General features: G+C 45.6%; 1 protein-coding gene across 2 annotated transcripts in view; it reads right to left on the bottom strand.

The window, feature by feature from the left end:
• LOC147219710 (CMP-N-acetylneuraminate-beta-galactosamide-alpha-2,3-sialyltransferase 1-like) overlaps positions 1 to 14,512 on the bottom strand; it is a 49,374-nt gene that overhangs the window by 32,526 nt on the left and 2,336 nt on the right. The window lies entirely within an intron of this gene.

Here is a 14,512-nt window from a genome sequence, read left to right as displayed (position 1 = left end):
ATGTGCGTGTTTTTCTTCTTTAACTCTTTAATAAAAGAAAATCCACTCATTCATTCACATCAAATAGAGAAATGCAACTTTCACTCATTCATTCAAAACTAATACAGATACAAACAAAATTCACTCATTCGAAATCCTCTTCGCTCTGATGAAGTCGCGCTCCATTTCTGGGGTTTTGATTCCTCCTTAAAACTTCATGCACACACACACACACACACACACACACACACCAGATTTGTTCCGCGTCGCCTTTTCACCGTTGACTTCAACTGCTAGAAAAGGGCTGGGCAATTAATTTCTACAAGACGCCATATGAGAAACCTGAATAGTGCCGGAGCGCCGAACCAATGATAACTCAAATTGAATTCTGCTTAATATGAATTATGTCCCATTGGAAAAGCCGGTAAACTTCATATTTTGATTAGCTGCTGCTGGTTATCAGAATAATAAGAATATTCAGTGTGTAATATATGAAATATGAAATTATGTTGTAGAGCAAACAGGAAAATACTCATTTTGAATGAATAAACAATAAAAACAATCATGACATCAGTGTTCTCAGACGGTCGAACTAAAAAAGGTGTTTTGCAGGATGTTATAAAAATGCAATTGAACAAAAGGCGTTTGATTTCTTTTTTTAAGTGAGAGAAATCCCTCCAGCTCGAATAAGTGCAGCGAAATCTGGCTGAAAATCTAAAGTGGATATGAACGTCATCACCGGGAAGGTCTGTTCACGTACGCCAGCGTGATTTTCGAGTCTGCCGTTATTCCATGTAGCAGGATGAGTAGCTGGGCGGTGTCAAGAACATCGCAGCTCTCAAAGCCGGAGAAAAATATTCAATGTTGACCGCTCCGTCCGCTTCCCTGCCATCTCCTCCAAGTGCCTTGCAAAAGAAGCGCTCAAATGCACGCTTTTTCTCCGGGCATATTAGCACTGCAGAGTCAAACAAAACCCTCTTGAATAAACTCACCGCCTGAAAACATCATGTTTTTTTTCTGGCGATTCTGCGGGATGTGGTTGGAAGCTGCATTTCTGGGTGTTCAATGCTTTGTGAGACAAAATCCATGTTTTATTTGTTTTCTTTTTTAAGTTTAGCTAGCTAAGCATCAGGCTAACGTGCATGATTCACCAAATAGTGACGATTCAGATTATAATCCTTATAACTTTGACTTCTGTAAATATTTATTTAGCGAGCCAAGTCTTGTTGAAGACACAACATTTTCATCATCTTTTTTTGGCGTGAGCTAGCATTTCGGGGGGTTAACTGGCTAGCATCGTCTGTCTCGTCCCAACATAAAAAAAGGCACCGTTTTCTAAATTAAAGCAACACACTTGATTAACATTAACGCAATAAATGTTCATTTCATTCATCACCTCATTGGACGCCCCAAAAAAAATGCTGGAAGGAAAATACTGCAACAACCCTGGGATAGCGTGGTAAGGAATGTTCAGAGTTCCGCTATTTCCTATTAGCTGTCCGAGAGGCGCTAAAGCAACGGGTTTTCGCGCGGCTGACGTAGCCGCGCCAATTAAAGTAGGATTTATTCGGCAAAAAAACTGCTGAACACGGACGTTACGCGATCTGACGTTACAATACGGTCCTTTCCTGTGGGTTTTTGGGGTTTACAGCAACTTCCCTTCACACCCAAGGAACCTCACCTCCGCTGCTAGTCCTGCACCAAGGCCGCGGGTGGGACCTGTCAATCAAACTGTACCATCTGGGTCTTCAACGAACCGCAAAACGGGAGAACCGAGGCGTAGAAGACGGAGAACCCACGCGGGGGGGGGGGGACGGACGACCAAAAAGCATCAATTGTTGCGTCACCGTGCCTGAAAAACGAGCGAAGAAGTCAAAGTAGGTGTCGCCCGAAGGCATTGCCTGGAATCACACCAGCTATGGGAATGCGTACGGAACCGCCCACGCGCACCAGCAGAGCGTCGCTAGAAAAGAAGCATCGCTCGCAGCGCCGTCTCAGCCATCGGGAGGGAAAAGGCGGGGGGAGTCTGATGAGCCGGAGGGCAGATGTGGGACTGCGGCGCCATCGCTGAACAGATTTACATTCTCTCAAATAATCAATGGTTGGTTGTCAAAAGCATTGCTGGTCCGGTGACGGCTTTTTCAGCAAAAAGTGAAAAAAAAAAAAAAACAGCGCGATTGCGAGTTCAGGACGTGAGCGGGCCGCTGCCCACCGAGCCATAAATCACGCCCCTTAGCGTTTCCACTCGATCTGGAGGATTCTCGTGTAATTATTATTTTATCGCGCGGATTTGAGCTGCCGGATGAAATCATAAATCTCGCGACTGCTTGGAAAAAAAAAACGCTTCGTACGAAGATGTGAGACGAACCCGGGAAGCCGGGAAGTCGAGAGACGTTTGCGTGAAAAATATTTTAGACGTATCTAAAAATAGATGCTTCGCCACCATATTTGGCGCCGACCGGTAGAATCCGGCGAGGAAGACGAGCCGTGGATGAGGGTGAAAATTACCTGCCTGTTTGATCTTCTGATTCCGACACGGTCGTCTGATCAAACAGGCCAATTAGCAATTTTTCCAGAGCATTAGCCCGATGCTAATCCCTGCGGGTAATTACATCCTCGCGCGCCATCTTGTCGCCGCCGGGGAATTTGGGATTACCGTCAATCCGTCTGGCAAAGAGATAAACGGCAAGGAGCTGTGCACCCGTGGAGACTCCGCCCCCAAAGTTGACACACACAGAGACTCCGCCCCCAAATTTCTACACTCTTTTCCTACACTTCTCACAATCTGCAAAAATCAGGACCGGCATCTCTTCAATCGTCCAATGGTGTCAACATAGCTTAGCTTAGCTAGCTCAGCCTTCTCCCGTCATTCAAAAATAAAGCGGTGAAGCAATTCCCTGCAGCGCCTGCAGGAGGCGCTGTTTTACACAAATCTTTCCCTGTTAAGCTCCCGAAACGAGAAGGGTTTATTTTAGCCGGGAAATGTCAGCCCGCGGTCAGACGCTTTTAATATTTAGCGGGGACTACATTTTATTTCCCGTCAGCAAATCTGTGTTTGGCAGGTTCCTGAAGCTGGGATATTCTGAGGAGGCGTATCCCGCCGCCGGCTCCACATCAGCGGGACGCTTTTAGGGAGCTGTGTGAGTCCGCGAGGGCTCCGGCGGCTTAACCTTCCACTCACATTAAGTTTTAATGCGGCCACGGAGCCGGTCGTCCTCGCCCCCCGAGGCGGGTCAAGGGAGGGGTTCAACAGAAACGTTTGAACCGGTCGGACATAAAACAGAGTTCGGGCCAAAATACACTCGTCTATGTCGGTTCTGGTCAAAAAGGCAGAAATCAGGGCAGAAATAAAGAGAGAAAAGGGCAGATTTTAAATATCTGTGTAAAAGCAGCGGTTCAGTGATCTGGAAATGTATTCAAATATCATAATATTCCTATTTAAGATCACTCACCGTTGAGACTGTTGATGATGTAGCCGGAGCCTATCCCGGCCGCCATTGGTCGAGGACGGGGTTCAGCACGGTCCAATCACAGAGCCCCATATAGAGATAAAAAAATATTCATGCAATCTGACGAATCGAGGGCACGTGTCAAGAATGTCTTAAATATAAAGAAGTCAAACGACCAAAAACTACATTTCCCATAAATTCATGCCGATCACGAAGCGACGGCGTCTCGCCATTGGATCGCAGTTAATCCACATCGATGCCATTTTCAACGAGTGGAAATGAGAAATAAAATAATCCCTAAATATCCGGGAAGAGAGAAGTCAAAGGCTGCTTCCAGGAAGATGGGAAGGACGATTCACGGTCGTCAAAGAGTACAATGTACGTCGGTATTTTGACACCAAACGCGGAGCTAAGTATGCTAAAGTTAGCCTTCCAGAAAAACAACACATTGTCCAATAATTAAAAGCCAAAATGTTACATTAAGGCAGTGTTTCCAAACCACTGCACATTAGCGTGCCGTGAGGGATCATCAGGTGTGCCGTGGAAAAATGCCCACTTTGACCAGATTGGTCCGAAAATGATTTATCCAACGCAAATAATGTGTCTTCCTATGTCTATGTGGGCAGTGACAGGCAGAACAAATAAATGCTCTTCCACTTGATGTATCTGTGTATCAGAGTGATTAGTGACGCTTTGCGTGATACATTTTTAAAATAAAAAGTACTTGTATCTGCGTAAACAAACAGGCAGCGTTGTTGAAAACTACCAAGACGAGTGAGAAAGCAGTGAAAGCTATAAAGTTGCTGAACTCATCTCTAAATCCAAACAGCCGCACACCGTAGCAAAACATTAATACTACCTGCCGGCAAAATCATTGTAGAAGAAATGCTCGGCTCTGGCGTTGATAAAGAAATAGCCCGAGTTCGCTCCAATAATACCATTTTCAGACATATTGATGACATGTCTTCGGATATTGAAAAAAGTGTTCTGGAAAAGTTGCACATCAGTGTGAAATTTGCATCGCAACTTGACGAAACTACAGATATTAGATATATTAGATTTCACACTAAGTAAATTGAGACCACGGTTTCATTCTAATGTGTTAAAAAATGTTTTTGACATATTTATTTGGTGGTGTGTCATGTGATTTTTCTAATGTAAAATATGTGCCATTGGGAAACACTACATTAAGGAGTAGTTACACTGATTTTACATTACATTTATACCGTTACCATTGCATATGTTACCGTTATGCCGATGTGGCCCTCAGTGAAAATGATTTTAACACCCCTGATCTGGGGTCTCCAATGAAGCTCCTGCATGTTTTTGGACTGTGGAGAACATGAGGACTCCGCTCACATCCAATCAGGGACCTCGTTGCTGCGAGGTGGAAGCGCTAACCGCATTCCGACGCCAAATCGAGCATCTGTTTTCAATTGAGTACCCGACGAGACGGATGACGTAACCGCGGCTGGAAAACACCCAAACGTAACCTTTGCACCCCCGGGAGACACTGGTCCCACAAAGACTGCACGTGTGTGTGTGTGTGTGTGTGCGCGTGTGTGTGTGAGCCATGAAATATGAGGCCCTGCATTCCAGGCCGAGCCTCGGCTCCGGCTGAGTGACAGATCAGCCGCCGCGCAAGAAAAAGCTTTTATTTTTCTCATATATTTTTTATTTTTAGATATGTTCCCGGTCAGTATGCGAATCCAATGAAACGCAACATTATTGAGAGATCCGCCGCCCCTGATCCGCCGTCCGCCCGGCGCCACGCATCAATCACGCATCCGCCGCCAAGCCGCCGCCTACGGTCGTGTCGACACGGCGGACATCTCTTCACGGAGGAAGAGAAGGAGGGAGCGTCGGCGCCGCTGACTGGAGATCTTGGATTTCATTACCGGCGGAGAGCTAATATTTAGTCGGGCTCCTCCTGCGCCGAGGAGGCGGCGAAGGCAATAAAATAAATAAATAAAGTCGATAGAAATTCGCAGATAGCGAAAGTGAAATCGGCGGGTCGGGATACGGGGGGGGGATCAGTGGCCACTGGAGATAAGGGAAGAAACTCAATAATGGCGGTATTATCCTTTAAGCTGATTACGGGCCCCTGGGAGCCGCCGGCCTCTAATCTGACATGGAGACTGTGTGTGTTTACGTGGATGATGTGAAAGTTATAGATGTGATTCTCATCTCGTCCACCGGGCGCGGCGGCCGAGACTTCCGAGGCGGCTTTCATCAACCGGGAGGCGAAGATCCGTCCGCTTTCATTTCTTTCACCCTCCTCCTCCTCCTCCTCCTCCTCGGCGCCGCCGAACTCCCCGTTCCATCAGACCGAATGAAAAAGCGGCACCGGGCCCCGAACGCCACGGCGCTAACGGTCTCATTAGCAGCCGCATCAAGGAACATTCTCCGTCTTGACCACGGGACTCAAACTCCCGAGACCCCGCGTCCTCGTACGAGGGCGTCACGCTCACGTGTGCCTCTACTTAGTGTTTTCCAAGAGACAAAACTTTAGCAGGATATTACTCAGGATGTTACTCACTAACCCAAGCTTACTGTTCTGTATATTTCCTGTGCATCGTGTATTCGCAAGTGTATTTGCAGTCCCTATGTCCTCTATTACAAGTCGCTTTGGACAAAAGCGTCTGCCAAATGCAATGTAATGTAATGTAATGTAATATTAAGGACTGCCAGCTAAAAACATTCAAATATGCAAACGCATTGTTCTCTGCAATTCCTAATGTTTATATCTCCATTGATATCGATTCCTCATCTCGTATATAATATATAAAATTAATTGATTAATACATATTGTATACATACATACGTATACATATACAGATACAATATATATTAATGTATTTGATATAAATTGTTGATATAAATTCTTCATCTCATACATATATGATCAATGAACACACGTATTTATATTTTTTATATATATCAAAATGAAATACATATATTTGTATACATTTGTGTCAATATATACTATTTTTTTCAATTCATTTATTAATTTTTGTTTTCAATTTCGAGCCATTTGCATCTGCGTTGGTTTCCTTACTATTTCTCATATTATGATTAATGTTTCTCTTTAATGCCACTTAGAGGACTGCTAGCTGTGGGTAATTAATAACTGTGGATAATACTTAAAACCTTAGTCAAATTAAAGGATGGTTTTTGCATCTGAAGTGGTTGGCTCACAGATTATATGATTACCATCTTTTAGATTATCATTATTTATGTTTCCCTAAGCTAACCACAAGGAGGTGCTAAGAAGACAGCTAGCTGCGGCTATTAAATTGCTGTAGGCAATTTTTTTTTATTTTTTATTTTAAATCATTTAACAGATGATTTTCGCATCTGCCTTAGTTTCCTTATAGTTTTTATGATTTCTATTTTTTATATCATTATTAGTTATGTTTCAATTTGTTGAGCTGCTAAAAACACCGCTAGCTGCGGCTACTACCGGTCATACGAGGACAGAGGATCACATAAGTGTCAACTTTTGCACAGACGCCTCTGAATTCTAATCACCCACTGCTGTATAATTAGTTTATTGTTTTTATTTACGACCGAAAAGCTTGAAAAAGGAATTAATCCAAAATGGCCGCCTGGAAAAGACGCAATGAAGGTAATAAAGCCAATTAAGTCGGTTTCTCCGCGGCGCTCATTTCAACAACAAAGTCGTATCCAGTTTCTGCCTCTTTTTTTGTCATTTATTTATGTATTTTTAAACAGAAATACCATTTGTCCCGCCCGCTAATTATTCCCCGTCAGCTCGGCTTTTCGCTGACGGGGGAAAAATAAAAAATAAAAACCCGGCCCCTGAAATTCAAAACAGATTCACCGGGACGACCGTTGGGTCTCCATTGGGAACAAACAGCGGCGGCTAATTAAACTGTCAGCCGGAGAGACATCTCTATACTGCCGGAGACAAATGCCGGTGCCTTCAGAATAAAAGCGAGGAAAATGCATTTATTGAAGTCCAGATTTGGCAGCAGGGGGTCGATTCCCGCCGTTATCGATGGATTGGACGCCTCCCTTGTTGAATCCGCCGCTCGCAACCCCGAAAATGCTAAAACGAGAAACGTTTTGACACCGCCCGATGAGGTCGTGCAAAAAATAAGTATTCGCTGGTTATCATGATATCGTCGTTGCTCGTTGAATACATTGAGCCATGCGAGACTATATTTCATATATTCCACGCTTTATCGTTACCATGGGAACTGGACTCGGCCCGCTGATCCTGGTCGAACATGAATAGGTGTCATCGCGTTGAAAAAAAGGCGGTTTCTATTTCGTTTAAGATCCCGAACGGCTCCTCGGGAACCCGTCTCCTTGTCGAAAATACAAAGCTGTTGTGACTTTAGCTTTTATTTATTTCTTTACTGTTATTATTTCAAAGGTAATGCGGCACCGGTACTCTGTAAATTAAGGAAATCTAAGACTCTGCATGTTTTGAGGGTGAAAAACTTCGTTCCGTGCGATTTCCTGTTCGCCTGGACGTGAGGTACGGAAATAAGCTCGAACAGAATTTCATTTTTTTATGTCAATATGACACTAAACGGTTGAAACGGAGACGAGTGCGTCGTGGCTCTGCAGCCAAACGACCCTGCCAATCTCACTTCTCGGCCGATTTCTTGACAGTGACTCGACGCTCTGGAGTTCTCCACAGCAGCTGCTGTGTTTCGGTGTTTCGCCTCGTCTTTGTTTTTGTTTTTTTTTTAGCCCCCCGAGCACAAACACACACGGCTATCCGGAAAAAGTCACGCCACTCCGGCATGGAGCGCCCGCCGTTTCACCAATTTCGGGCTCTGTCCGTCAACAGCCGAGTCATTTAACCTCCTGTCGAATCTAACGTTTTTTTTTTTTTTTTTTTTTTTTCGCATTTACCGAGTCTGAGGAAAATCCGGAAAGTTTAACTTTAAGACAAAGAAATGGCCTTTCAAAATAATATTTAAGGTATATATTGAAGGTAAACCAGCCCACTGTTGTGGGCTGGAGACCCAATTTTTTTTTTCAATAAATATATACACTGCTCCAAAAAATAAAAGATAAGGTAAGATAAGAACAATTTTATTAATCCCGAAGGAAATTAATCCCGAAGGAAAAAAAGGAACACTTAAAACGACACAATTTTACTCCAAGTCAATCAAACGTCTGTGAAATGAAACCGTCCACTTAGGAAACAGCACTGATTCATTTTGACTTGTTTTAAGGACTTTTCGTCAACGTTGGATCGGCCTGCCGTGTGTTTTTACGCTTTCATTTTAAGTGTGACTCCAAATCAAGACCTCCATGGATCAATACATCTGATTTCCATTGATCAGTGATTTTATTGTCAGCACATTCAACTTTGTAAAGAACAAAGTATTCGATAAGAATATTTCATTTATCCAGATGTGTTATTTTAGTGTTACCTTTATTTCTTTGAGCAGTGTATATACACAACAAATCTCTTTCAACAGGGGAAACACAAAAATATACATTTATACAAAAATCCAAAAGCCATATAGAGCATAACTAAAACACTTTTTATGCACATATAAACATACACACAAATATTAAATAATTTTTTTCAAAATAAAGTTCGTTCTTATTACCTTCAGGTTCTGAAGTGCATTTATAACGGCGCCGTACTGATCTTTTTCCTGTCGAAAGACTATGAAGGCCCTAAATTACTTTGGTGTGAATGAGGAAGTGAATGGTTGTGTGGCTCAATATGGAGCCCTCTGATTGGTCCCTGGTGAACCCCGCCTGTCGTCCAATCACAGCCGGGATAGGCTCGTGCAGCCCCATAGAGAATGAATGAATGAATAACTATAATCATTCCAGGTATTAAAAGTAGGTCGCCAAAAGTGAGCGCAACCCCCGGAGAGACAGCCGATTGGCCGAGGAGACGGCGACGTCGCCCAGACGACCCAATTAACCTCTCAGCCGGCATAAAAATAAAAGTCGATATTCCGCTTGAGAATGTTTTAAAGGCCACAGCGGCGACGGGTGCCATTTTCCCTCGCTCGCTGTCTGTCAGGTGCGGCGCTGATGAAAGCAGGCGGCGTTCAAGGGCTTACAAAGACGGGATGAAGGCAGAACTTAAAACGGGCGGCTTTTTCTTTCTGCTCTTTTGATGTGCTCCACGCACAGACGCGTCTACCGAGCCTCGGCTTTTTATATGTTTTTTTTTTCTTTCTTTTTTTTAAAGTTTTTTCGTCAAACGCAGTTTGGCGACGGGGAGTTTGAGGCGGGCGACGGATCACCGTTGATTAATTTTTTCTTAGAATTTACCTTTGCATGCGGGTAGTCTTTTTTTTTTTTTACCCGGGAAACAAATGGAGCAGACCGCCAGATAGGAAAATGCACAACGCCGCGATAAGATCAGAGAAAATGAAAAACCCAGGTGGAAAACAAGCGGTTGTCCAGTCCACCTTTGCACCTGGGGTAAACGGCGCGGACCGATCCAAAGAGGAGCGCCGGCGGGGGTCGGCCGGCGTGCGTTTTTGTAGCGCTGAAAAATATCACACTCCCTCGGACATGAAACCCCGATGTAGTAAAAAAAAAAAAAAAAAAAAAAAAAAAAAAAAGGAAGTTGGATGTAATTGGGTTTTCGTTTCAGCTACGGAGACCAAATAAATAAATAAAAGGAAATGAGAAGGCGCCTGCAGCGCTGTGATATCCGCGGTGGGCCGGCCCGGAGGCCGAGCAGATGTACTCTCACTTTCTGATTACGGATTTACAGCAGACGGTAATTATTGGGAACAGCCAGCCGAGCCGGAGCAGCGTGTGCGCCGCCCTCCGAGGGACGCCTCCATTATGGCGGCTCCTTTTTCGGAGCGAGTTCAACCAAGCAGGTGACGTTTCGGCACCAAAATATACATATATGTATATTAAAATCCATCTAAGGCGGGGGGGGGGTCAAACGTACGGCCCGCGGGCCGGTACCGGCCCACCAAAGGGTCCAATCAGGCCCGTGGAATAAATCTACAGTGTGGAAAAAAAATCACGAACTACGTTTTTAAATTAAAAATGCTACCGAGGATAGCGCCCTCCTCCAAAACGGATCGCTCACCCTCCGGCGATGAAATGAAACATCCTTCTTCCAAAACGCCATCAGAGCAAAACAGGCCGGAGTCAGAAAAAACCAAATGTCACCTGAGGACCATCGGATGCATCAGACTGTTCACTTCTCTGCACTTTGCATTCAGCACGGCCAGCGCTGCACTCAACTGTTCACTTAACCTGTTTATTTAACGCCGTGCACACAACCTGCGCTTTGTGAGTTTGCACACCCTGGCTGCACTTTCACACACCTTTCCTGTTTGCATTTCAATTTGCACGTCCTCTTGATACATTCCTTTACGATACATATGCTTATTTTTTTTTTTTTTTGGTTTGTTTTGTTTTTCTTGCTACATATCTATCTTCCCCGTGGACAGCAAAAATGAGGATAATGAAATAAAAAAAAATAGGAAAAATTAAATAAAATTAAATAAAATTAAACTAAAAATAAATAAACAAACAAACAATTCAAGCTTGTAGACGTGACAAGAAACACGTGAATTCCCACATTCATTCATGGCTACATAAAATCATTCACTCATGCCATGTGAAGACATACGACTACTCAGGGATCGAAAAGCATTCATTGGCCTGCTCATACATCATGTAGAGGCTCACAATCATTCACACACTCGTGCTTTCCGTCAATCACGTGCCGGGCGGCTTTAAAATATTGATATCCATTCATTTACTTTAATGCGAGAGAGGCACTGGGAATAATTCTTCTGCAGGCAAGTTTTGTCATATATATATATATAAATATATATAAATAGATAAATTCATAAATCATCAGCTCACCAGTGGAGGTATTTATTTTTAAACACCTTTCTTTTCATTTAAAAAATGTATTGAGTTTGTTGGCAAAACGGCAGAATAAAACAAGTTTCGGAGTTGCAGCGGAGCCAACGCCGCTGGACGCCGCCGCCGCCGCAACTGGCTGGCAGCCTCGGCCAATCAGAGCGGAGGAACAGCTGGAGGGCGGGGGGGGGGCAGAACATCCTGCTCGGGCGACCTGTCAATCAAAGGGGCCGCAGACTGAGACATCCGGTTCACTGCCAATACCTGCAGCGCCCTTCATCCGAAGAAGAAGAAGAAAAAAGTGGCTAAATCAAGCGGTAAAGCCAAAAACACGGCTCTGAGGGGGACAAATCTGATTGGCCGGCCGCGTCACATGGTTCGGTTACGACGACTTACCTACTGGAATGACTGGGAAAGAATCATTTTCTAGGTTTTCCAGGACGCTCTGAACCACTGGTGCATTTCTAGCTTCCATCTGGTTTCATCATCTGGATTGATTTTAAAATTTGTATTTATTTTCCAGGTGTGCAAACCTTAGGCTGCAGCTCGCGCTCGCCTCGACTATCGTCTTTCCTTGGCGGTTCCACGCAAAAAAAAAAAAAAACAAAAAAAAAAACCTCCATCTTGCGGCGAGGGAGTAGTGGTTCGCAGTTAAGAGACGAAGTGCATTTCCATTCGCTCCTGCTCATTATTCCGAAAAAAAAAAAGAAAAAAAGAAATGACCTCGGGAGTGTAGCGGCAGCCATTTGGGCCGAAGCCCCCGTCCGCCCCCCTTCCTCCACCCGGCCGCTGCTGTTTGCCTCAGTATGCTAATGGCGAGCGCTGGCCGCGGCGCAGTAATGATGCCGCCGTTGGTGATTACAGCAGAAATAACCCTGTTTATTACCATTAGTCCGGCTGTTCCTCCTGTCGCCGCCGTTCTCATGTCAACTGCCGCGATTGGCAGCTCGGCAGCGTCGCTGGGGTGAAGGCGTTACGGCGCCCGGAGCGAATGAGTGAATGAATGGATGAACAGATGAATGGATGAATGAAAGTAGCTTGAATTTCCAGTTCCAAAGAGAAAAAAAAAAGCGGTTTTAGTTCCTGAAAAGTGAGAAAAAGCAGAGCGGTTGTGGAGGCGGGCAGACGGATCAGTGCACGGTGTGAAAGGTTAAAATGATTTGTTCACACACACACACACATTGACAGTACCTGAATCCAGGATGCAGCAGTTCCAACAAGCTATGCTAACAAACAGTGTGTTGCAACAAAGCGGTGTTAGCTTAGCACAGGCCCCACAGAAGCAGAGTGCTTAAAAAAACAAAACAAAAACTCACATTGTTTTTATTTAAGCTGGATATTTTGCTGCTGTTAAGGGTCAAAACGGAAAAAAAAAAAAAGTTTACCTGCTGTTTGGAAAGGGATGGAATTGAGGCATCGATTCAGATAAGCAAGCACGAGCCGACCCGAGTTTTGAGCGGAGGCTTTGAGGTGACGAAAAAAACGGCGCCGGAGTGGACGGCTGGGGTGAAAATCCCACAGAGAACCTCAGAAGGCGATAATATGACAACAAAAGTGCATCCGGATATGGTGCTCGGTCCAGATCGCGATCACATTTCCCGTTTCCCTTGAGGCGGGCCGACAAAGGAGCGCTACTTTAGCGACAAAGCTAATCCGCTCGGCTGCTGCTGCCGAGGATACAAAAGCCCCGGTTGTCGGGCAGATCTGGTTTCCGACCCCGTCCGGGTCGTCCCTCCCGGAGCCGTGACTCCCGACGGTTCCTCCAGGAGAACCCGGGCCGCCGAGTGCCAATTCGGCTTTCGGCAAAAAGCGTCTCGTCTATCTTTTGATTAAATCTTTGGCGGTTACGGCTCCCGTCTCCGCGTGCGGCCGCCCTCCATGAATTCCGTGATCATCCGGAGCTTATCGCTCATCTTCTTATCGCTCATCTTCCTCCCTGAATGGGTAAATAAACCCAACTTTGCCGCTTTAACGGTAACGTGACTCCGGCCACCGGACACGGGGACTCAAAAAGTCGACGGCTTTTTATTTCATTTCACGCCGCATATCACTCCGGAACGAGATTTGCAACGCCGGATTCACAACAATCCAATAACCCGGATGCTGACCGGCAAATTTCTGGTCCATCCATCCCATCGTTGCCTGGGGGACGCCGCAAAGAAGCAGAATAAAACCGGGCCGGGAGAGACGCTTCATCAATAGTAATTACAAGATTTTCCCAATTGATTGGATCCATTAAATCCATCCCGGGCGCTAAATGAAGGTTCCGCGGGCGCTAGCTCCCCCGCTAACGTCACACAACCAGTTTTGCGCCGGTAACACAAGCACCAGATTGTGTCGCACAACAATATAAACACACCACATTGGCCGACTGGTACGACGTCATGACGATCTCGAGCTAAAGCAACATGAGCCGACCTGACGGAAACCGGTGGAAAACGTACAAACGTGTTACCGGGGCAACCGGAGCTGTCGTTTGGTCCAAAACCCAGACGCGGAGATCTTCTTTGAATTGAACACAAGTCAAAACTGACGCGGACCCCATAAAACATGGCGGTTTTATTGTTTCGTGTCGCCGGCGGAGATAAAAACAAATCCCCGCTCGGATTTACTTTCATTTTCGAAGCCAGAGCTCAGCGTTGTCCCCGGCGACCGCCGCGTTGACTAATGTTCCGTCGCTTCCCGTCCCCCCCCGCCGTTTATGGAACCTGAAACAAAGAGTCGGTTTCCTTTCCGTTTCCGGAAACACGGCGTTGGAGACTCCGTTTTTCCACGCCGGAAGCTCGCGGCGGGTCAAAGGCCCGGGCGGGCGAAGCGAAGCTAGGCTGCTAATTAGAGCTGCTTGAGACGGACGCTAATTACAAAGTAGCGCTGAGACACAGCAATTAGCCTCGCCTTCGGAGATGGGTGTTTTTTTTTGTTTTTTTTTTTCCCCCCTCGACCGAAGTACGACGACGGAGGATTTCGCCAACCTGGACTGAAACGACCCGGACGGCGTGGAAGGGCGTCCGTCCGACAAACGGGACAAACGCAGACGGCGCTCCGGGTCGAGAGGAAGAAGCATCTGCTCTTGCATAATGCATCAAAAACCCCACCAGCTGTGGGTCCTCCTCCCCTCCGCACCCTGACGGCGACTGAGGATAAAAAAAAAAAAAAAAAAAGAAATAAAAATCGAGAAAAGCACCTGCCAATAAGCCTTATCTCACGCCGCCTCGCCGCCGCGTGACGAGCTT

Source organism: Fistularia commersonii, chromosome 24, assembly GCF_037954325.1.
Source record: "Fistularia commersonii isolate RoL2024-O1a breed Wild chromosome 24, RoL_Fcom_v1.0, whole genome shotgun sequence".
Taxonomy (NCBI): domain Eukaryota; kingdom Metazoa; phylum Chordata; class Actinopteri; order Syngnathiformes; family Fistulariidae; genus Fistularia; species Fistularia commersonii.
This window is presented reverse-complemented; position numbering and strand designations above follow the sequence as displayed.